At 34.1% G+C, this 25,780-nt stretch overlaps 1 long non-coding RNA gene across 1 annotated transcript; it reads right to left on the bottom strand.

Annotated features, from left to right (window-relative positions):
• Positions 1–17,944: 17,944 nt before the first annotated feature.
• On the bottom strand, positions 17,945–18,946 carry LOC149200627 (uncharacterized). Its single transcript, XR_016253376.1, has 2 exons — positions 18,528–18,946; positions 17,945–18,398 (listed from the first exon to the last, which is right to left on the bottom strand). It is a non-coding gene; the product is annotated as an uncharacterized LOC149200627 (long non-coding RNA).
• Between the last annotated feature and the right edge of the window lie 6,834 nt (positions 18,947–25,780).

The raw sequence follows: 25,780 nt of genomic DNA, 5'->3' as shown, positions 1-25,780 counted from the left end.
AAATTTGTCCCCCAAAGCAGGTGCAAGTACATGCCAAATGGCATGCCAATGATCAACTTGAATGGCGATTCTAGTCACCTGTCACATGCGCGTCTCAATGCACAAGTACAATATGATAACTCCTCATAGTCTGTGGGAATTAATGGATTTAGTGGGAAGGTACACTCACATGGCTTTGGATTATAGGGAAATGATGATCAATTATAATGGCATGGATTGACCCCTTGAATTGCAAGTAGGAGTGATGCCGGAGCATCTTGCCTCCAAGACAAACTTTTTTTGTCTAGACTTAGGGGTTGTTTCATTTACCAAGGGAGTTAGTTCCTTAATTTATGTAATTGAGTGTAATTAATTTAATTATTGTATTTTTCTAAGTTTGTAAGAATATTTTAGAGAATATGTATAGAAATTGTAATCAGATCTATTCCGAGGATAAATCTTAGGAATATTTGTGAGAGTTAGAGAAAAATGAGGGAATTTAGATAATGAGAGATTTGTGGATCTAAGAGTCTTATATTAGAGGTTCAAGTGAGGATTGTTTGGATCTAAACTAAGAGTCTTATATTAGAGGTTCAGGTGAAGATTCTTTGGATCAAAACTAAATCAGTTCAAAATCCACTTTTATGTAAATAATAGTTAGAATAGAGATGGAAGGGTGCGATAAAGTAGAGACAAAGTCTAGAAGTGAGACGGTTGAAGCCAAAACTTGGCTTAGTGCCAGAATTGGCCCAGTGATGTAAATCAGGGTAGAAAGGGCCTTCTGCAAATCACGCACACACACACAGAGATATATATATATATATTTCTAACATATTAACTTGTATGCTCTTATATTTTATAATCGTTGCAAAGGAAACCAAACTGAAGAGGAATATATGTCTTCATATTCACGAGAGAGTTGAATCTGAATAGTGGTGAATTTGCGATAATTAAATCTCTCGAGAGATATGTGTTGATCGTTTATCAACAAGGATCAATGATTAATTAATGATAGAAGGGTCACGCAAAGACATTGGAAATATTTCTAGAGGGCCACAAATAGAGCACAATAGGAGCAAGAGGAGACAAAAAGGCATTCTATAGAGGAGGAGAGCTAAATTAGATTGACTTTCAGAACCCAAGGCTTAGAAGGAACAGTGCAAACTCAGATCTAAGTTGAGAGGAAACAAATTGAGCATTGATAGTGTTGAGAAGGAAGACAAAGAGCGTTAGGGACTAGGGATTGTTAGTTAACAAAGTGTCAAGTGACAGGGATTTTCCCGTTACCTAAGTTTTTCAAGTTGGAAGGTCAAAAGTCCTAGAAGCTTAGAAGTTCCAAATGATTGTAAGCCTGTAACCATTTGTGAATTTGAATTTAAATAGAGCGTCAGGATTTGAGATTGCGGGGAAGAAAAATCTCGAAGGTCGAAACCTCAGAACTGTGTTGGATTCATTTAAATAGCAAGTCAGGGTACTTGAAGGGGCCCATAAGGAGAAAGGAATAAATGTAAATATTTCCAGTTATAACGTAAAAAGGTACCCAGGGAAGATTTTATAAAGGAAGGACTATTAAGGAGTGACGCTATTGGAAGTTCAGCCATAGTCTGGAGGCCAGAATCCCATAAGGTTTTAGAATTGGAATTTCAAAGAGTTACGAGCCCTTGGGGTAACGAGAGTGGATGTAGAGCTTGGTTACAGTGCTGGTTCTTGGGAACACGAGTTGGTAAGGTACAAGCTTAGAAGCTTGGTTTCGAGGCTATTAAGAAGAACTTGGTTGTGGAGTTTATGCAGTGTTGGATATCCCCATAAGTATCTCCCACTGTAAAACTAACAGAGAAGGGATTTTGAATCTTGTAACGCATCAGTAGCAAGGATTGAAGGAAGCACCTTTTGAGTAGAATACTGAGCTATGTGGGATTTTAGCAAACCCGGCCTCAGGTACAAGTTTTGGCTTTGCATGAAGGAGGCTACCACAGAGCATGAAAACTTCCATATTTAGATGAACAATGATTACACCAAATTTGTATTTTTTGTTCCTCTCCTTTGTAGGATATGTCAACCCTTAATTATCATGTCATTAGTTTTCATTACGACTATGTTTACATATGATCGCCCCTCCTTGGGCATTCTCTGGTTTCCTCTTGTTTGGCGTGTATGCATCTCACTACACCTCTTATTTTTTCTTCGGCACACTCTTGTATCTGCATGGTCACTATGGGGATCAGGATGGTCATCTAGCCTCAACCTACTACTTCGTCTGTCAGCCAGGATCTTATGTCTCCATTCCATCTATTAAACATAAAAGGTGACAGTCTAAAAATGACAAACAAATTCTGTCTATATGGGCAAAAGACCCTGCATTGAAAGTTTACTTTCTCCAGTAGCAGCTAAATAGTGATGGGTGTAGGTTGGTGTCAAGAATTATGGCTCCTAAACTATTTGGCACCCTAGTGTCCCATCTGTGGAGATTAATTATCATCAGTTATTTAGCTTATGGATCTCAGTAATGTAGGGAGGGGCATGGTAGAAAAGGATACAGTTGTCGAACACATTGTAGTCACAACGCTCATGGTCAAGGTGCTATTGGTTGGGTTGCTTGCAATCGTGGTCACGTTGATTGTCATTAGGGTGCTCGTGGTTGCGGTGCTAATGGTTGTGGCTATGCTCGAGGTCGGGATGTTCGTGGCCAAGGATATGGTCAAGGTACACAAGGTCTAAGTTCAAGGCACTGCTCTTGCTCGTCTTGTTCATCACATGACGCTTCTTATAGCAATGTGCCACCTTGTGCACATTATCTCTATTTCTAGCAAATGAAGTCTTTAAATAGTTGCATGCTCAGTTTTGTTGTTTTGTATGTCAATCGCAAGTCATCGAAGCCAATGTATTTTGGAAACTTATTTTTCTGTCTGATAATCTGGTTAAGCTAGGTCTTCACAACCTCATGGTCATTTACTTGCCTTACTGGTCTAACTTCCTTACGAGTAGAGTAGTAAAACATAAAGTGATCTTTCGTAATATTTCGTTGAACTAATGGAATGTCAAGCTTTGTGAAATTTGTATTTAACTTAAAATTAAATTACCATTTAAGAGTTATAATCTTTAATATATTCAATTTTTCATGTTAAGTTAAAGGGTTTAAATCAAATTTTCTAACATAATTTTTATAATTATAAATTCTAATATTATCTAAATATGAATATGGACTGTCCCACTAAATTTTAATATGCAATTAAACATTTCAAAAATTTCATATTTTTACTGTTTTTTTTAACTAAGCTATAATACATTTGAAATAATAATTCACTAAAATAAAGTTGATGTAAATTATAAAGTTGATGTCAATTTTAAAATCTAATTAAGAGATTAATTCACAATAAACAAGTGTTACATGTTAGTTATTCTCTGCAACTTAGTTTAAGTATAGATAAATTAAAGTGAAAAACAATAGAAGAATTATGAGATATTGACTATGCACATATATATTTAATTAATATATATCTATTAATTTATATATGATTAATAAGAATTAAAATATTTTTATTTGTAAATAATTTTTTATTTTAATTAAGAATATATTAATATATTACAATTTAATTTAAATATTAATCTAGATTAAATCGTGTTTATGTTAAATGAACATCATTAATTTTAAAAATTAATCTAAACTAAATTATGTTAATAATAAAAGAAGATGGTAGAATTTGAACAATTGCTTAAAATGTCTTCAAAATTAAATCTCACACTAATCACAACTCTACACAACATAAATATAAGCAAGCACGTGAGTGCATGATGTAATGGTCGGGGCGGTCGGTTTACACGCCCCCAGCCAGTATCGAGTCCTGCAGAGCTGCGCTGCAGCATAATTGGGCCATGGCCAGTGATGTATGTACTATGTACAGAATGTATTTGACAATATATAGCTTCTTCAGTGGGGCCCCGCCCCCCATGAAAAATATAAGCAAGCTCGAAAATATTTCACCATTATTATTTAAACTAGGTGCTTACATTACCAAAATAACTCGCATGAAAATTAATTGTTATACCTATTAAAATAAATAATTTTTCAATTATTATTTATAGAGTGATCGGCCAAACTGCATAACTAGGAAATAATTATAAACCAAGAGTTAAGGTGCAACGTACCACCGAGTCCCATTCATTTTTTGTTAATCGAAATAAGTGGATTGAGATGTATTTATTTTAGGATGTAAATGGAAGGTTTTCATTAATGGTTGAGATGTATTTATTTTAGCATGTAAATGGAAGGTTTTCATTAATAGTTCAAGTTTGATTTTCTAGAAAATACTATAGAAGATAATTTATTGAAATATTTTAGAATGATTTTTTCCATAAACAAATCTAAATATATATATGAGATGGCAGCCTGGTAACATGAATTTTTAGGAAGAAAGTGTGTTAATTGAGGCATTTGGCAATAAGATTTACAAATAAAAAACCAATCGTATAACATATAAATCTAAATAAAATAATTAGCAAAAAATAAAAAAGTAATTTGTTAAATTTTTACTTTGGTTTATTCAAAAAATAAATATTTGGTGATTGATTGAATTAATACAGAGTCAACTTATCACACCCCGCTACAAGGATAATAAGAAAAATGAAATTATTGTAAATTTCAAAACAATAAAATCTAAATGATTTTGTTAATTTTCAACTTATATTTAGGAAAAATAAATTATTGTAAATTTCAAAACCATAAAATCTAAATGATTTTGTTAATTTTCAACTTATATTTATTATTATAAATATTAATAGAATCAATAATGTTAACATACAACAACGACTTACCTTGATATATATTATAATTACTCAATTTTACCGAATATTTCACAATAACATCATATTAATATATATAAAACTTAGATAATTTGATATAAATGCAGAACACCTAATTTCATTAAAAAAAATATCATAATATTATATACTCTGCTATTCTTTAACTTAAAATTTTATAATCTAATTAAAAAATTAATTTATAATGAGTAAAATCTAATCAAAAAATTAATTTATAATAAACAAGGACAAAGCTCAAATAAATTTTATAATTTAAGTAAAATTTGATATTTAATTATATGTAATAAAATTGATTAATATATTTATTTTTTAAATCAACAACATTAACCAATATATATTTGCAACTTTTAATTATACCTCTACGTCTCATTATATTCATTATACAGCTAAACTCTTTTTAAAACGTCGGAAAAAAACAATAAAATACCTCCATTATTATAAGTATCAGTAGAATCAATGATGTTAACATATACCAATCTCTCTGACATGATTTAATATAATATACACTATAATTTAATATACAATATATATCATAGGGCTTGGGTGGTTTTGGGGATGACTTAGTTTGGTTGGGAAGTCCTCTTACTTTTTTTCTTCCCGACTCTGTTTTCAAGTCTTGAGTTTAGTGTGGGCTAAATCATCTTAGTGAATGTTTATTTTATTTTTGTCGTGAATGTTCAATAGTTTTGTTCTCTTTATTTTTTTCATCGTATTTAAATTATTTTCTATGTAAAGAAATATATTTGCTTTCAAAACCATATATATACACACTTTTTAATTTATTTATATACACTTTCTAAAACACTATATATACACACTTTCTATTTATATACACTTTCTAAAATACTATATATACACACTTTCTATCATTACTTAAACCACATTTTATTACTAATCTTAAGTACATAAACTTGTAAAATGAAAATACTATATATACACACTTTCTATTTATATACACTTTCTAAAACACTATATATACACACTTTCTATCATTACTTAAACCACATTTTATTACTAATTTTAAGTACATAAACTTGTAAAATGAAAATATTATATATGTAGAATTATATTATTTATAAAATAAAAATAATGTATATATAAAATTATATTATTTAAAAATGATTAATTATTTTATTAATTGTTCAGAAACTTTTCGGCAAAATCACATAACCAATCTTTATTAATGATTAATTACTTTATTAATGCTTAAGATTGTAAATTTACTTGAAATTTGTCCTTGAATCATATTTACTATATTCATAAGTGATTAGATATAAGTGTTGTATATTTAATTGTAACACGTATTTAATTATAAAGATAAAGTTTTTACGACAATATTCCATTTCATTTATTTCAAAATAATAAAAAAATAATTAAATTTATTTATTTTAGGCGTTAAATAATAATGTTATGCACAAAAACTAAACCCTAATTATTTAAAATAACTTATTAATAGTGTGTAAAGAGATAGCTTTTAAATCTTACCTTTCTATTAATCCATTTTCATATATAGAGAAAAATGACACCTATTAAAAAAAACTCTATTTTCTTCTAAAAAATAAAAAAAAATATGAAAAGACCTCATAAATGGAATAAGACTTTTAATCATTTATTAACTTTTTATTATTATTATTATGTATAAAGGAAAATAGAACTTCAGCAAAAAAAAATGTACTTTTATTTTAGAAAATAAATTAAATATAAAAAATATCATAAATCAGTTAAGAAATCTAATATATATATCTATATATATATATATATATATATATAAATTTGACATATATTCGGGTTATGTCTAAAAATAATAGTCGAATAAGAGAGGAATAAGAGGGACTTAACATTTAGGAGCCTTAAAAATGTCTCTGATCACCAGTTATCTAAGAACTTATGGACAAGGTTTCTAATAATAATTAATCAAAAATGAAAAAATATATTTTCTTCTATAAAATAAATCAAATATAGGACCCTAATAGGAAGGGGAATTGAACTGATAACTTAACATCTAAAAGTGCCCTAAAAGTATACCCAATCCTATGGAAGAACTTATGGACAAGGTTTCTAATAATAAATTAATCCAAAATGAACAAAACTATTTTCTTCTATAAAATAAATCAAATATGAAAAGTCTCCATAAATCAAATAAGATTTCTAACAAATGCTACATAATAGCTAATCCCTATCACTTAGTTTAAATATAGCTAATGCATAATACTTTTAATACACGGGGAAGCATTATAGCACAAGTTACCTTATAGTACAATTTTAATTTAATAATACTTCAAAAACATCATCAATAATTTTATGAAATAAAAAAGTTTTTGAGAGATTTATTGATTATTAAATCTTTTGATAAAAAAATTAGCAACAATTCTGTGTCTCATCACCATTAAATTTCTTTTAACTCATAAATCAGCTTTTGACCTCTCTAGAAAACAACGTGACAAAGTTTAAATCATGAAAATCATAATAATACTACGAAATTTCTAACATCAACGGGAAATAGGAAAATGCGAAAAAGGTTTGAATTTAAAAAAATTAAATTTAAATGCATGAATTTTGCAAGAATGTAATTTTCAGTATTTATGGTTAGAAAAAGAATTTCCTTTAAAGTAGGCAGCCTTGAATTATTGGAGAATTGAACAACGTACAACATAGATAGATAAGGCTAGGCACATACATTGTTGTGACAAGAGTATGTATAAATATTTGCCCTGCAGCCGCCTTAATCTTCCTCGATACAACTTATTCAACAAATTTGCTTCATTGTTTGATATTAAAATATAAATTAAATATAAATAAATTATGAAGCAAGATAAATTAAATAAATAAATCTGAGCAAATATCATAAATAATATCGCCACATTTTGGTCCACATGAGGTAGCTCAAGCGGCAAGGGCCGTGGAAATGAAGTCTCACCGAACCAGAAGTCTTGGGTTCAAATCTTCGGCTACCCCTCCCCCGTAGAGGGGTACATAATGGACATGTAAATCAGAGAGTCCCACCCCAGCTTACAAAAAAAAAAAATATCGCCACATTTTGACGATTCATAAACCCTGACATTTGCAGCATCCTTTAATGTAGGTCAAGAGTGTGCAGCAACAATCTGGTTCCTCTAAAGGCGGACACCACGCTGAATATGAAGAGGTCAACAAGCGATTTAAGCCATTAAGGTCAAATCCAAGGTTATGTAGTAGATGTTGGGTACAAAAATATAGTTTGAAAATTCAAAACTGTGGAAACGAAATATTTAGGTTTGCAACAATTTTGTTCGTGGGTAGTTGAAACAAATTGTTTCTCGTGGGGAGGAAGGGATTTTTGTAAATCCAAATTATAGTTATTAAATTTCAAAATTTTGAGTGTCTAAGAGGTTTTTGATGTGTTGAATCTATTTCCACCATCAAAAACTGTAATGTCCCCAGAAAGCTGTAAATATTTTATTTACCGCAGTAAGAACACATTGAATAATTAGGTGTATTATCTGTTTGAATTAAATAATATTTTTATTTATTGAAAATGTGGAATGATTTTAGTATCAGCAGATCTTGTAACTTCAAGAGGAAAGAAGTTAAAAGAAAAAGAAACAATTGCTGGAAACCCTAACTACTTCCCTAACCGTGTAAGGCTTCTAGAGAAAAGAAGCAGGGGGGAAGGAAAAAATTGCACTGTAGGGACAGACAGGAAAAAGAAAAGGGGGAAAACTTGCTACATCTAGTGATGACCAGATAGCAAGAGCATTATGCACAAGCAATTGATAGAACACTGAAGGTCTTGTGAACAAGCTAAGGGGAGATTTGGTCTCGAAAGACAATCTCACGGACGTAAGGTTGACTAGGCACAGAACCAGAGGTGTCCTCTACCATTGGAGTTCCTCACTTAAAAGAAAACTCAGGTATGAGGTACCTTCTGGAATTTTTATGGTTTACCAAGCCGAGTTACCTAAGGCTACGGTGAATGTGAAAAATTAGTAGTAGGTCTTAGTTGCTTTTACTTTTCTAAATACTGATAACAGGTGAACCTAAAGAAAGTGAATAACTTCCAGAAAATTTAGCAAGCTGCTACTGTCTAAGTCAAGTATATTTATTTCCCTATGGGTTGGTGAAAAATCTTAAGTGCATAATCATAATCTTCAAGTATATTTATTTTTCTGTAAACTGGGGAAAATCTTAAGTGCATAATCATAATCTTCAAGTATATTTATTTTCCTGTAAACTGGAGAAAATCTTAATTACATAAACATAACCTTTCTAGTTCCAATAACGCAAAAGAATCGAACAATAGAATATTTGCAGAAATGGAATCCTTTTTAACTTTATCAGTACTCGTAAGGACTATCATGGAAATACAGTTTAAAACATAAACTATACAGACATTTCCTTTAAGCAAATTTAGTAGAGACAAGATGACTAATGACGACATACAACGATGTTGCTTCGCTGCACTGAGAATATACCTCAAAAAGGAAACAAAAGAATTAAAAATCTGTGTAAAATTTCAAGCAAAGGATAGGGTCATTGAAGCTAGGGTTTAGGCATGGAAATCTAAATGTTGACATGGGTAGATTTTCCAAGCATGGTAAGACTTTTACCATTCTGGAATCTCATCTGGTCTTCCTGAAACCCTATTAGGAAACCCCCTTAACCATAAAATCAGAAATGAGCCTAATAACAATAAATCTTAAGTGAGAAAATATTCATTTGAACCACGCTGAAAGAGAAACCAAGCAAATTGAAATGGTAACAAACAGAATGAACATAAATCAACCTCTGAGTAGAATTACCACTGAAAGCCTGCCCAGGCAGTTTGGTATTGAAACCCTTATGGTAATTGGTGTGAGGGTTCGAGGAACCTCATCGCAAACAGAACTCATAAAAAAATATTCAATATTTCCTTTAAATTCATGAACCTCATAAGTATTCTACATAAAACTGGAAATGATAATTGATAATCTGGACCCCGGCATAAAACCTGAGAGGTCGATAAACTCATTACATAATAGGAAAAAGAAACAAATGAAAATGATAATTCAGACATGGGCATATAGCCTGGAATTCAATAAGTCGTTTACATTCAGTAATACAGCGGGCTACGAGACCGGGAAATGTAAGTCCCATTAATATTACACAGCAATTAAAAAAGAATAAACTTTTTCGGTGCGGCCAACTTTCACAGGGCTCGCAAGTAGTAGAAAAACCCTCATTCATAATGAGGAAAATACACACAGATATCTCATAACAGAGTAGGAATATTGCGGAAAACTTAAGACTAAAACCTATCACCAAGCAGTGATTGTTCTATCTGTCAACAGGAAGAAAATAAGAACTTTAAGAGCTGAGACGACGACCAAGCAACCTAGAGATAGTATTTTCCATCGGGCAAAACACCGTTCTGGAGGTAAATCTTACCTGGAGACTCCCGGTGTTACATGCCTGAGCTGCATCTCTCCATCCCGAGCCAGGAGATGAGGTTCCTACAAGAAAAATCAACCACAAGCTGATTAAAATCATGGCAACAGAGATTTGATTTAACCATCGACTGCAAATAAAAATTAAACAGAGAGAGAGCTTAGTAAACGAAAACCCACCCGATGAAAACTTGCTTGGAGGTGAATCTGTGTTCTCTGGCAGTAGCATAACTCTGGCTCGACGGGCTGACAACATTTGCAGGAGGAGCAGTGAACTACAGCAAACTCTGGGAGTGGATACAGAGGAATGAGACCATCCTCTTCGCAAACTGGAAAAGTGAGAAAACCCAGATGTTGTCCAACCATAGGATCAAGGAACGAGCTCTACACCGTTGATGCAGCGGGAGTCTCGAGTTGAGCAGACACATCAGGACGGCCTGCCCATGCCACGTACAGGGCGGAGCAAGGGAGATTAATGACTAGGGAGAATATCCAAAACCAAATCAAAGGAAAAGACCAGAGACTATGTCGTTGAATGCATGAGCGTGTACTGTGGTGGGATAGTTGAGAGCCGCGTGGCGCGGAAACAAATAATCTAACCCATGATGATATTAAACTATAAACCAGCAATAAGTATTAACACCCGACCCTAAATTAGAGAGAAGATAATGAGTTACGAACGTACCTAATCACATAAATGTTTGTAAAGTCCTATGTCAACTTTGATCTAGGAGTACAATAATACGGATCAGTAATAAAACAAAATTTTCACTTGCAATATTCGTGTTGATATATGTTGGAGTGGTTACAAGTGGTATTAGAGCCAAGCTACAAAACTGTGGCCTCTCGCAAATTTGTGAATTGGTAATACAACAGATCATGTGCTGTTTTTTTTTTTTTTTAAACAGTTATTGTGTTAACCTTTTTTGTTTCTATCCCTGTGTTAAGCTTAGGAAATAGATGACAGTCGAGTATGAGGAGAACGGAGAGTGTTCCACACAGGCTTGTGGCGGGTCAGGGACCTGCAACAGGCCCAGAAACTAATCCTGAGATATGGGTATAGTTAGGAGAGGAGGCCTGTAATACTAATCTTGTGATATTAGAGACAATACAGGAATTAAAGAATGAGATGGTCTGCTTGCGAGAAGACAATGCGAGATTAACTATGGAGGAGGAAAAGATCATGAAAAGCGTGTCTGACAAGAAGAATCAGTGGCCGCGGAACCCCAGCCCTAAGCAGCAACGAGTGTAAGAGGAACAAGGCTACCATACAGATCAGGAGGAGACAGAAGGAAGGGAAGAATATCGAGAAGAAAAGTCGGATAATGTCTCTGAACACCAGACATCGAAAAGTCAGCAGATAGAATTGCTAAGGGAGTTCCGTAAAATAAAACCGCCACACTTTGATGGAGAGTTGGAGGAGGCAGCCGAGGCGTGGCTGATTAACATGAACAAATATTTTCAATTATACGAATACGATCACAACCTCAAGGCATGGCTGGCTATTTTTCAGTTATAAGAGAAGGCCACCCTATGGTGGGAAGAGGTCAAGATTGTACGAGGGGTTAACGATCAAAATATAACTAGGGAAAATTTTCAAAAATATTTCAAGGAAAGGTACTTGACTGAATGGTTTTACGATGAAAAGGCAAGGGAATTCCATGACTTGTGACTTGGACAGCAAACAATGGATGAGTTTATCATTTGATTTACCTCATTTCTCCATTATGTACCCTACATACGAGAGTAGAAAGCTAAGGCACAGCGGTTTGTTAGTAGTTTACCCTTGGCAATAAGGGAAAGAATTGAGTTTGATAACCCAAAAACGATGGATGAGGTGATACAAAAGGCCAGAATATGTTATAAGCAAAGTAAACAGAAGGGAGAAATTCTAGGAAAGAGGTGGGTTGATAAGAGAGGTAATAAGATGGTTGGGAATAGTAAAGGAAATCATGGCAGTAAAGGATTTTCCAAAGGGAAAAATAGCAAAAATCTGCAAAAGAACCTGCTCAGATTAAAGCCACCCATTGAATCCAGAATCAGCGAGCAATTTGGAAAAGTTGACAATGAAGGGACAGCAAGGCCTCCAGTTCAATGCTGGGGATGTGGAGGGCCTCATTATGTTAAAAATTGTCCTCATCGAAAGGGTATTGAACAGGTTTCACAGATTCATGAAGCATCTACAGTTGGCGACGTGGGACGGAGTTTACCAAGAATTAATGCCGCTCTAGAAGATCGACAGGTAGAATTTCAGCCGACCATGGTGGAGTTTGAAGGTAATATTTTTTATTATACTGTAACTATTTTAATTGATCCTGGAGCTACCTTAAGCTATGTTAGTCCTAAAGTTGTAGAACAATGCAAGTTACAAACTACTAAGTTTAAATACCCTTGGCTAGTACAGCTAGCAACAGGGGCAAAGAGACGGGTGATAGCGAAGGTCAATAACTGTCCCTTGAAGATAGCAGGTTAGGCGGTGTTGGCATATTTAAACGTACTTCCCCTTTGTTCGTATGATGTGCTGATAGGTATGGACTTGTTGGAAAAACACTGGTCCATTATAAACTGTAAAACAAAAACTATCTGCTACAAGGATGAGCTTGGAGAAAAGCAGGAGATGCAAGGTATTAAGAGGCCAGTGCAGATTCGGCCAATAACCGCTTCTCAGTTGGCAAAATGTATTAGGAAAGGATGTCAGATTTATGCCATCCAAGTGGGTTATGCCAACTCAAAAGACAAGACTGCCACATTGGAAAGTATTCCAGTGATACGAGATTTTGCAGATGTGTTTCCAGAGGAGATACCAGGACTGCCACCCAAGAGAGACATAGATTTCACTATCGAATTGGTGCCAGGGGAAGCCCCGGTATCCCAGCCTCCTTATCATATGAGCACACCAGAATTAATATAATTGAAAATGCAGTTGCAAGAGCTGTTGGACAAGAATTACATTTGCCCCAGTGTGTCACCTTGGGGAGCCTCGGTGTCGTTCATTAAAAAGAAGGATGGAACCCTTCGTATGTGTATGGACTATCGTCAGTTGAATAAATTGACAATTAAGAATAAATACCCTTTACCCCGTATTGATGAACTGTTTGATTAGGTGAAAGGGGCAATGGTATTCTCAAAAATTGACTTACGATCAGGATACCACCAAATTAGAATTAAAGAGGAGGGCATAGCCAAAACTTCTTTTAGAACACGATATGGACATTATGAGTTTCTGGTGTTACTCTTTGGGTTAATCAACGCCCCCGTAACCTTTATGTGTTTAATGAAAAACATATTTCATCAGTGTTTGGACAAGTTTGTGTTAATTTTTATTGATGATATACTGATATATTCCCAAAATATGGAGGAACACAAGGAGCACCTGAGATTGGTGAAGAAAACTCTCCAAGAGCACCAATTATTTGCCAAATATAGCAAGTGTGACTTCTTTAACGAACAAATTCAGTACTTGGGACATATAATCACTAAAGAGGGGATCGTTGTGGATCTCGAAAAGATAAGAACCATAATGGAATGGCCGGTGCCAAAGGACGTGGTGGACATAAGATCTTTCATGGGACTAGCAGGTTACTACAAACGGTTTGTGGAAGGATTTTCGAGAGTAGCTTACCCTATCACATCCTTGCAAAAGAAGGGGAAAACTTTCAAATGGACCGCAGAGTGCCAAAAGAGTTTTGAACATCTCAAGCATCTGCTCACCACCGCACCTATTCTAAGCATCGCTGATCCAAGTAAGGACTATGTGGTGTGCACAGATGCGAGTAAGGAAGGGGTAGGAGGTGTGGTGATGCAAGAAGGAAAGGTAATCTAGAAAATTAAAAGAGCATGAGCAGAAATATTTTGCCTACGATCTAGAGTTGGCAGCTATTATTCATGCCTTAAAGATGTGGCGCCATTATCTGATGGGTAAAAAGTTTCTATTACTGACAGACCATCACAGTTTGACTAATTATTTTAGTCAGCCTACCTTAAATGCTAGGCAGGCACGGTGGGTAGATTTCTTAAGTGGTTTTGACTTCGAGATTAAGCATTTGAAAGGGAAAGAGAACCGGGTGGCGGATGCTTTAAGTCGAAAAGTACAATGTCTCTACGAAATTTCTTGCAGCGAGGGACGAAGTACCTTCGATGAGATGATTAAAAAAGCAGCAAAACAAGATGCAAGATATCAGCAAATAGGAAAGCAAGTTCAGATTTCTACCAGCAAAGAAAATCAGCAAGGATATGCTATGGATGTTGTTGGCATGCTGAAATATAAAAGGAGGTTGTATGTACCCAACCAAAATAACATTAAAAGCTTGATTTTAGATGAATTCCATAAGAGTCATTATGTTGGGCACCCAAGGTATCAAAAGATGATTACAACACTCCGGAAGGATTATTATTGGCCAGGAATGAAGAAAGATGTAGCAGAATATTTGACACGCTACCTGGAATGCCACCAACTTAAAGCCGAACACCAGACCCTACTGGGTTATTACACCCGCTACCAATACCGGAGTGGAAATAGGAAACCATCTCTATGGACTTCATAATAGGATTACCCAAGTCAAAAAGAAACAACGATTCCATCATGGTGGTGGTGGACAAGTTAAGAAAATCAGCTCATTTTATACCTGTAGTATACTTAGGGGGGATAATATGAGGTACAAAGGGAGGTACCCAAGGGAATAATGTAATAATGGGATGGGCCATAGTAATAAATAAGGTGGTTAACCTGTATCATGTAAGGGACCACAAGTAGTTGGTAATAATGTAATGGGCCCACGGTATTAGATAGATGGTATTGAGGGAACCATGGTAATGACCCATTGTATTGTATGTATGAGGCCTATATAGAGGCTAGAGACTCCCTATTGAGAGATGTCAAGGATTATTGTATGAATAGGCATATGGCTTGTTGAGTGTTCTCCTTCCTTAAGGAGTGAATGTATGGTGTTGCCCTACCTTAAGGGCTTGATGAATAAAGAAGCATTTCAATCTATTTCAATCTTTTTATTTTTTGGTGATTATTTGCAATTATTGGGTATATTGGTATCATTTCATATATTTTCATATCAGATCTATAACAATACCGGTACAATCTACTTACAAAGCAGTGCAGATTGCCCACATCTTTAGGCAAAATATTTTTAAGCTGCATGGGTTTCCAAAGACTATAATATCTGACTGTGATGTAAAATTAAGGTCAATATTTTGGAGAACTTTGTTTGGGGAATTGAGAACTCAATTAAACTTCAGTAATGCCTATCATCCTCTAACCGATGGAAAAATGGAACGGGTGAATAAGGTTGTAGAAGATATGCTAAGGTCGTATGTAATGCAGCAACCATCCAGGTGGGAAGATTACCTTCATTTGGTCGAATTCACATACAACAATGGCTATCATACGTCCCTGCAGATGAGTCTGTTTGAAGTGTTGTACAGACAGAAATGCCGCACACTCTCAAGCTGGGGGGGACCAGAGGACAAGCTGATGCTGGGCCCCGAAATGCTTAAAGAAATGGATTAAATGGTCAAGAAGGTACAATCCAATTTAAAGGCATCCTAGGACAAGCAAAAGAATTTCGCCGACCGAAAGAGAAGCTTTAAGGAGTACTAATTAGGAGACTGTGTGTATGTGAGGATTTGAGCCAAAAAAAGCACACTACAATGGAGTGGGAGCACCAAGTTGGCACCCTGGTTTTGCGGACCCTTTCAGATCTTAGCTAGAGTTGGTCCGCTGGCATACCAGCTTGCTCTGCCAAGTCATATTCGGGTCCACAACGTTTTCCACGTATCTATGTTAAAAAAATACGTCTATGACCCTAAGCATGTAATTAGTTGGCAGGACATTCAGGTAGGAAAGTAACTTGGATAGACCAATCAGATTTGTTGACCAGGGAAAAACTAACTTAAATTATTGTGTGTTTCAGGTCAAGCCAAAAGGATAAATCTCGGTCGAGTCGCTGACTATACTACATTAGAAAGAAGTCACGCTGTAGAAATGAGCCATCACCCAGGTTAAAGTGCAATGGCAACACTTTGGGCTGGAGGAGGCCACCTGGGAGGATGAAAAACTCATGAGAGAAGCTTATCCAAGATTTTTTGCAGCCAGAAAACATCAGGACGATGTTTGATTTCAAGAGGGGGAGTTGTAATGTCCCCAACAAGCTGTAAATATTTTATTTACCGCAGTAAGAACAGACTGGATAATTAGGTGTATTATCTGTTTGAATTAAATGATATTTTTGTTTATTGAAAATGTGGAAAGATTTTAGTATCAACAGATCTTGTAACTTCAAGAGCAAGGAAGTTAAAAGAAAAAGAAACAGTTGCCGGAAACCCTAACTACCTCCGTAACTGTGTAATGTTTCTAGAGAAAATAAGCAGGGGGAAGGAAAAAATTGCACTGTAGGGATAGGCAAGAAAAAGAAAAGGGGGAAAACTTGCTATGTTTGGTGATGACCAGATAGCAAGAGAGTTATGCACAAGCAATTGATAGAAGACTAAAGGTCTTGTGAACAAGTTAGGGGGGAGATTTGGTCTCGAAAGACAATCTCACAGACGGGAGGTTGACTAACCACAGAACCAGAGGTGTCCTCTACCATTGGAGTTCCTCACTTAAAATAAATCTCAGGTATGAGGTACCTTCTGGAATTTTTATGGTTTACTAAGCTGAATTACCTGAGGCTACGGTGAATGTGAAAAATTAGTAGTAGGTCTTAGTTTCTTTTACTTTTCTAAATACTGATAACAGGTGAACCTAAAGAAAGTGAATAACTTCCAGAAAATTTAGCAAGTTGCTACTGTCTAAGTCAAGTATATTTATTTCCCTATGAGTTAGTGAAAAATATTAAGTGCATGATCATAATCTTCAAGTATATTTATTTTCCTGTAAATTGGAGAAAATCATAAGTGCATAATCATAATCTTCAAGTATATTTATTTTCTTGTAAACTGGAGAAAATATTAATTGCATAAACATAACCTTTCCAGTTCCAATAACGCAGAAGAATCGAACAATAGACTATTTGCAGAAATGGAATCCTTTTTAACTTTATTAGTACCGGTAAGGACTATCGTGGAAATACCATTTAAAACATAAACTATACAGACATTTCCTTTAAAAAAATTTAGCAGAGACAAGATGAATAATGATGGCATACAACATTGTTTTTTTTTTTGCACTAAGAATATACCTCAAAAAGGAAAGAAAAGAATTAAAAATCTGTGTAAAATTTCAACCAAAGGATAGGGTCGTTGAAGCTAGGGTTTAGGCATGGAAATCTAAATGTTGACACAGGCAGATTTTCCAAGCATGGTCATACTTTTACCGTTCTGGAATGTCGCCTGGTCTTCCTGAAACCCTACTAGGAAACCCCCTTAACCATAAACTCATAAATGAGCCTAATAACAATAAATCTTAAGGGAGGAAATATTCATTTGAACCACGCTAAGAGAGCAACCAAGCAAATTGACACGGTAACAAACAAAATGAACATAAATCAACCGCTTAGTAGAATTACCACCGAAAGCCTGCCAAGGTTGTTTGGTATTGAAACCATTAGGGCAATTGGCGTGAGGGTTCGAGGAACCTCATTGCGAACAAAGCTCATAAAAACATATTCGATATTTCCTTTAAATTCATGAACCTCATAAGTATTGTACACAAAACCGGAAATGATAATCGATTATCCAGACTCCGGCATAAAACCCGAGAGGTCGATAAACTCATTACATAATAGGAAAAAGAAACAAACGAAAATGATAATTTAGACATGGGCATACAACCTGGAAGTCAATAAGTCCTTTACATTAATCTAGCTACGAGATCAGGAAATGTAATTCCCATTAATATTACACAACAATTAAAAAAGAATAAACTACAACGGTGCAACCAACTTTCACAAAGCTCACAAGCAGTAGCAAAACCCTCATTCATAATGAGGAAAATACGCACAGATATCTCATAACAGAGTAGGAATATTGCGAGAAAATTAAGACTAAAACCTACCACCAAGCAGTGACTATTCTATCTGTCAACAGGAAGAAAATAAGAACTTTAAGAGCCGAGACGACGACCAAGTAGCCCAGATATGGTATTTTCCATTGGGAAAAACACCGTTCCGGAGGTAAATCTTATCCGGAGATTCCCAGTGTTACATACCTGAGCTGCATCTCTCCATCCCGAGCCGAGAGATGAGGTTCCTGCAACAAAAATCAACCACAAGCTGATTAAAAGCATGACAACGGAGATTTGATTTAACCATCGACTGCAAATAAAAATTAAACAGAGAGAGAGCTTAGTAAACGAAAATCCACCCGATGAAAACTTGCCTGGAGGTGAATCTACGTTCTCTCGCAGCAACATAACTCTGGTTCGACGGGCTCACAATGTTTGCAGGAGGAGTAGTGAAGCAGAGTAGACTTTGGGAGTGGATACAGAGGAATGAGACCATCCTCTTCGCAAACCAGAAAAGTGAGAAAACCCAGATGCTATCCAACCATAGGATGAAGGAATGAGCTCTACACCGTTGATGCAGCGGGAGTCTCGAGTTGAGCAGACGCAGTAGGATCGCTTGCCTGTGCCACATACAGGGCGGAGTAGGGGAGATTAATGACCGGGCAGAATATCCAAAACCAAAGCAAAGGAACAAACGAGAAACTATGTAGCTGAACGCATGAGCACGTACTGTGGTGGGACAGTTGAGAGCCGCGTGGCGCGGAAACAAATAATCTAACCCACGATAATATTAAACTATAAACCAGCAATAAGTATTCACACCCAACCCAAAATTAGAGAGCAGATAATGAATTTACGAATGTACCTAATCACATAAATGTTTGTACAGTCCTATGTCAGCTTTGATCCAGGAGTACGATAATACGGATAAGTAATAAAACAAAATTTTCACTTGCAATATTCGTATTGATATATGTTAGAGTGGTTACAAAAATATGGTTCAAATACAGCTAGTGCAAGATTTAAAAAAAAAAATTACCCAAATTCCAACTATGTTTTACATGGGATAATACCTCCACCTTGATATCCTCGTCCTTTTTTTGCATGCTATGACTGCTCAACTAGAGAAATTTGTAATTTATGCTACCTGAACTCCATAATTTTTTCCCGGCGCTACTCTTTTGCTCTTTAATAATTGTTACCTTATTGGAAAAAAACAACCCCAACATTAATATTAATAAATCTGTACAGAAATTTAAAAACATTAAATATATGAATTTGCAGGAAATCCATATGACTGCTATCATTTAAAACCCACATTACTGACTAAATTAAATTTTCAAGCACCATTTTAAGGAAAAAAAAGATTGTAATATTGGAATACCATGTGATTTGCCATAAATGCATGCTTATAACTATTGACTGCTGTGAGCACTGATAGGCATGTATCACTACTTTAAATACATAATACAATTACCGATAGGCAATTATCACTACTTTAAATACATAATACAATTTCTAAAATATTGAGAATAATATTTTCAATTTCATAATTAATCAAACTGAACATGGATAAGTTAAATTATTTTTAAATATTAAACTATAGATTAGTTTTTTTTTAATCTAAATTGATTTTAGAAAAAAACCCAATGCACTATAAACTTTTAAATATTAAACGATATAAATATTACATTAGATTTTTGGTCGAACCAAACTGATTTAACTAGAAACCCAATACAATATCTACTGATTGGCTGGGATAATAGTAATTAATTAATTTGAAAAAAGAAAAGCTTTTGGACCGTTCACCTATTTGAAGAAGATTTAAAAAAGGATTAGATTCCGTTGAAAAAGAATTTGATTTGATTCGACGTTCATATTGCGATTATTAATTCTAATTGTAAATGTGAGTGATGGTAGGGGTTTAAACAAAATGTTTAATGAAGTGTAAATTTGAGTCATTGAATGACATAACCAAAAGTCTTAATCACAATATTTAATTATTATTGGAAAAGTTTATTCCGTGTTGATAAATGTTATTTTCAATTTAATTGTAAATGTTAGTGATTGTATGGGCTTAACCAAAAAGTTTAATGATGTGTAAATTTGAGACATTGAATGGCTTAACCACAATATTTAATTATTATTGTTTTTGTTGGTTATTCAAATAATCCAAAACCATAGTCAAATCAGATTGAGAGGTTTGAAATAATCCAAATAGACTTCGTTAGGTCTTCAAATAATGCAAATCTATATAATCAATCAACTTATTTGGAAAGATCTTCAGATAATCCAATTCGACTTTATTGAGTCTTCGAATAATCCAAATCTATCAAATTAGGTTGAGAAGGAACGACATATTATGACATTTTAACTGTCTTCATAAGTTACTGTCTATGATGGTGAGATAAAAAATGCATGTTACCCAGCAGATAAAACAACAGTTTTTAACACGTATAAATATTTTAGTATTTTTTTAGTGAATAATTCAACTAAGAGAATGAAAGATAAGTAGTAAGTCAATTATTCAATTATTAAACTAATCTATAATTTTATTTAATTATAAATTTAAATATATATATATATATATATATATATATGCAATTGGGTTAGTTTTGTACATGCATAATACTAGGTCAATTTCAACAGTGGTCTTCTCCATAGACTAGATTACTCCAAAAAAATTGAACTTTACATTTTTAATTGACAAAATACTTCATGTCATGGGGATTTCAGATAATAAATTATGTGAAATTTATATTTAATTTTGAATTAAATTATTATTAATAATTATAAACATTAATATCTTCAAATTTTCATTTTAAGTAAAAGGTTTAAATGAAATGATCTAACCTATTTTTTTTATAATTATGAATTTTAATACTATCTAAATTTTAATATACATTGAATTTCATATTTTGATTGTTATGTTAAATTAAATTATAAAACATTTTAAATATTGATTCACAAAAAGAAATTGATGTAAATTTTAAAATTGATATTAATTTTAAAATCTAGTTAGTTACTAGCTATTTTTAAAACATGGAAAAAAACACTAAAATCTCAATAACTTTGTTATTCTTTAACCTCCATTTATTATTATAAGTATTAATTTGATATAAATTCAAGACATTCAATTTCATAAAATTTTATACTATGTTATTCTCTAACTTAAAAAACTATCATAATTTTAAAATCTAATTTAAAACTCAATTCAAAATAAATAAGAAAAAATTCGATATAAATTTTAAATTTAATTGAAAATTTAATTTTTAATTAAATGTAATAAAAATAATTAATATATTTATTTTTAAAATTAATAAAATTAATCTATATATTTGTTACTTTTAATAATACCTTTACATATCATTATACTCTTGATACAACTAATTTTCCCTTGAACCCTGGAAAAAAAGTTAATTTTAATTATACCTTTACATATCATTATACTCATGATACAACTAATTTTCCCTTGAAACCTGGAAAAAAACACAAAAAACTTTGGTATTATTTAACCTCCATTTATGATAAGTAGAATCAATGATGTTAACATATACCAACCTCGCACGTGATGTATAATATAATCACTAAATTTTAGTGAATATTTCAGAGTTACACCATATTTTCATACAACATCACGCAGCGTGATTATTTTCGACAGCGAGGTCGAATTTTTTTTAACGTTTATTGTCTACTTTATATCTTTTTTTATATTATAATTTTATTTAGGTGTTTGAGTATTTTTATTTATAAAGTGAAGCAAGTTTAAGAAATTTAGTTTCTAGTGCATCTAGATAAATGTACATAAATATTAAAATAAAACTATTTTACTATGTAACTTACACTACTGAAATAATAAAAAATCATAAAAAATAATTAAATTATATTTTTAAGTCTAGATTAACTTAGCTCAACATTGTAGCTTCAACTTCTTTAACTAATTATAATTTTTTTTAAATGTGAATCTAAAACTTGAAGTAATTTTAGATGATTTTGTTTGTTTTTTCTTTAATGTTAATTGCCTATACTATATGTTTTTTGATAGTATAATTTTTTTGTAAATCTAGATGTTTGAGTATTTTAATTTATACGGTGAAGTAATTTTAGGAAATTTAGTTTCAAACTAGTGCATTTACATAAATTAAATATAAGATAAATGTACATAAACATTTAAAAAAAAAACTATTATACCATGCAACTTACACTACTGAAATAATAAAAAGTAATTAAATTTTCTTTTTAAGTCTAGATTAACTTAGCTCAACATTGTGGCTTCAACTTCCTTGATGAATTATGCCTTAAATAGTTCTTTTTTGCAAATTTTGGTCTGGGTTTCTCTAGTTGCGGAGAAATTGAAGAACTCAAAAGATCACAGAAAATCAAACTCTCTTAAGGAAAGAGATTTATTAGATATATATCAAAAGTTGCTCACGAACAAATTCAACATAATCACTCAATCAAGGAGAATTCAAACAGCAGCCAGAATGCTTACTTGGTTGCATTGGTTGTTTCATTTCACTTGATCAGGTGATGAATGGAACAGTTAGAGTAGGTTTTATTGAATAAAAACCATTTTGAGCATTTTTTCCAGTTTGTCAGTTGTGTTTTAGTATTGAGTCAGTTTTTAGTTGAGTAAAAGTTAGTTTGTGTCTTTGAGTCATCAGTATTCAGTCATGTATTTTAGATTGAGTTCTTCTTACTCCATGCCCAATGGATAAGGCTACTAGGTCTACGGTGTTCTTGGCACCTCCAAGGAGCTACCATCCCCATTGGAGCCAATGTTAGTGTCAGTGTTTTCATACTTCCATCAGGGATCAAAATTTACTCTTTTGTATTTTCATAGTATGAGTCCCATACCGTAAATTTTGCATCATCCCATTAGGTCATGATATATGGATCCACTGATGGTTGTTTTCTCTTCAACTCTTCCCTCATAGACTATAATTGCTGATCCTCCTTCATATTGTCTTCAGTCATGGTTCATAAATAATCTGCAGTCCATTTCATTAGGTTTTAGGGTTTCACCAAGGTCAAAAGTCTGATGTTGAAATGTAAATAAAGGTCAGCAAGGATATGAGGATGATCAATAAATCAAGCATGATGGCTTGAAAAGTAATAGCTTACTAAAAATATTATCTTTTTAACCTAATGTAATTTTCACCTCAAAAACATGGTTTTGAGGTGAAAACAAAGTATTTTGAATTTATTTGTATTTTTTATGTAATTTTAAGTTTCTATATGTAATAATGGATCCCAGCTACACCTAAGCACCTCTCCTTACTGCATGACAAAGAAACAATGCAAAAGAAATCGAGTTAGATTGAGCATTTATCCACCTGCAAAGACACAATAAGAAAAGCCATTAAAAACAGGGTTTTGAAAAAAGACAAGAAACATTAGAAAGTGGGTTTTTCAAAGTGAAAGATCAAAATGTACTCCTATTTAAGCTCTCATATTTCATTTTCAAAAATCGTTATGTTCATCTAGCAAGCAAGGAGTCCAAAAGTAAGAAGAAGAGGCGAATTTGAGTGAGTTTGGGTGAAAGAAGCTTGGCGCTACGCGTTGGCTGAGTGGCGTTGCGCTTTTGGGCAAAACAAGTCAGCGCTGCGCGTTGGAGACTTGGCACTGCGCGTTGGAGACTTGACGCTGCACGTAGAGCCTGGCGCTACGCGTCTAGAAGAATTCTCCAGTGTAATTTTACATGAGCACTGCGCGTTGGGGCCGGCGTTGCGCGTCTGGGCAAAGGCACTGTGCGTGGAGGAGAAAGGCTCCAAAACCCTCCAAAACCTCAAAAAACCTTCAAATTGCTTTCTCTTTCCCTCTTTCCAAGTACGTTACCCTCTTCTCCTTCATTTCTTATTTGCATATGAAAGTCATAAGCGTCATTCTTCATGATTAAAATCAAACCCTAGTTTTACTCTATTCATACTAAAAAACCTTAAACCTATTTGTTTCTTCCCATCACTTATCATTAGAACTCAAAACCCCTCTCTACATCACTACATATCCCCTCATTATATCCTCTCATCCTAAAACCCCCCTCCCTCACTCTCATAATTCACATCTTACCCTTCATTGTCTAGTCTACCCTAATACATCCCTTCACTCCTAAAATGCTCCCACTCATTCCCTTTATCCCTTTCTAGGAGTGTGCAACCAAACAACCTTGCAAACATGGACAGGAGGAAGACCGTGATGATGAGGAGGAAAGAAACTTTGATCTGGCAAAGTATGATGAGCTTGAGCAGCATGACACTCAAACCATTGATTTAGAGGATCAGGATGAAGAAACAGTCAAAGACATCATCATTCGGGAAAAGGAGGGCCAAGTACAGGCCCTGATGGACAACTTAGAGAGGGCCAAGTATATCATCACATACTTAGAGCAGGAAAATAAACAGTTGAGTGACAAACAAGTCCTCATGGGGCTGGAGGTGCTCAAGGAAAAACGACAAAGTGGCAAAGAAGCACAAGTCACTTTGACCCCTATTGAGCAGGAGATAGAAAAGGATAGAGAAACTTGGCTTGAAAGAGTCAACCTACACCTTGAGAAGCTACTACAGAAGGCCAATGGAGATAGTCAGATGCTCAAACACATGGCCTATCATTACAGGACTCGCAATAGGATTTACATCATAAGAATCAAGAAGATGAAAGCTAGGTTAAGGTGGGCCTTGAAGGGAAAGAAAGAGGAGAATAGACTTAGAATGTTGGTTGAGGCTTCCTTGACTCATCAGAGAATATGGTGGTGAGGCTTCACACAAATTTTGGGGAAATTTTGAGCAAATTTTAGCATTTGCAATTTTTGGAAATTTGACACACAGAAAAATGGCCTAGACGCGTAGCGCCACTGGCGTTGTGCTTTTCCTAGGGGCACCCAATGGACAAATGGCTTACATTTTGGGATTCAGGGCAGTGAGGACATGCATCCTAGTAAGTTTCAAAGTCTTTGGAGCAGAACTGGGCCACCAAAAGGTCAAAAAACACCCTAAAAATCACCTTTCTGCCACTTTTTGGACACACAAAAGCAGTCTTGGGAGAATCAAGTTTGGAGGGGACAAATGAGCTCCAAATTCAGGAATTCTACGTATTCTGGAAATTAGACTTGAAGACCTTCCCGTGAGTTATCATGGGCTCAATTTGGATGTCGGGAAGGCCTTCAAAAGGGACCTGAAAGTGGCGTTGGTGTTGAACCGGTGGCGCTGTGCGTAGAGCAAATTTTGCTCATGATGCCTATTTTTCCAGTCTTTTACTATGATCATGGATTCTCTCTCATGGTGGATGATTTACTATTGGGAATGATGTCATGGCTTGTAAATATGATGGTTAAAAAGTTGTAGAGGGTAGATTCATTGCTTTAGGAGATAGTTTGAAGTCAAATGAATTAGTTTTTCACTTTTAGAGGCAAGTTGTTGATGATGCCTATATTCATGTTCCTTTTTTAGTATGAGTTAGATAAGCTCCTCATCTTAGGGATTCGACCCTTGAAGATGGGAGGAGGTTGAATGCTTGTCTATATCTTCTTCTTCTTTCTCTTTGTGAGAGGTTGGACTCAGTTGGATGCTCAAACCTTGATTGTACATCATTGTAAGGAGAAAAATAAGATTTGCAGCTATTTTTATGGGAT

The sequence above is a fragment of the Pinus tabuliformis genome, chromosome 2_1 (genome assembly GCF_031772625.1).
Source record: "Pinus tabuliformis cultivar Carrire ecotype Pingquan chromosome 2_1, CPIR1, whole genome shotgun sequence".
In the NCBI taxonomy this organism is placed as follows: Eukaryota; Viridiplantae; Streptophyta; class Pinopsida; order Pinales; family Pinaceae; genus Pinus; species Pinus tabuliformis.
This window is presented reverse-complemented; position numbering and strand designations above follow the sequence as displayed.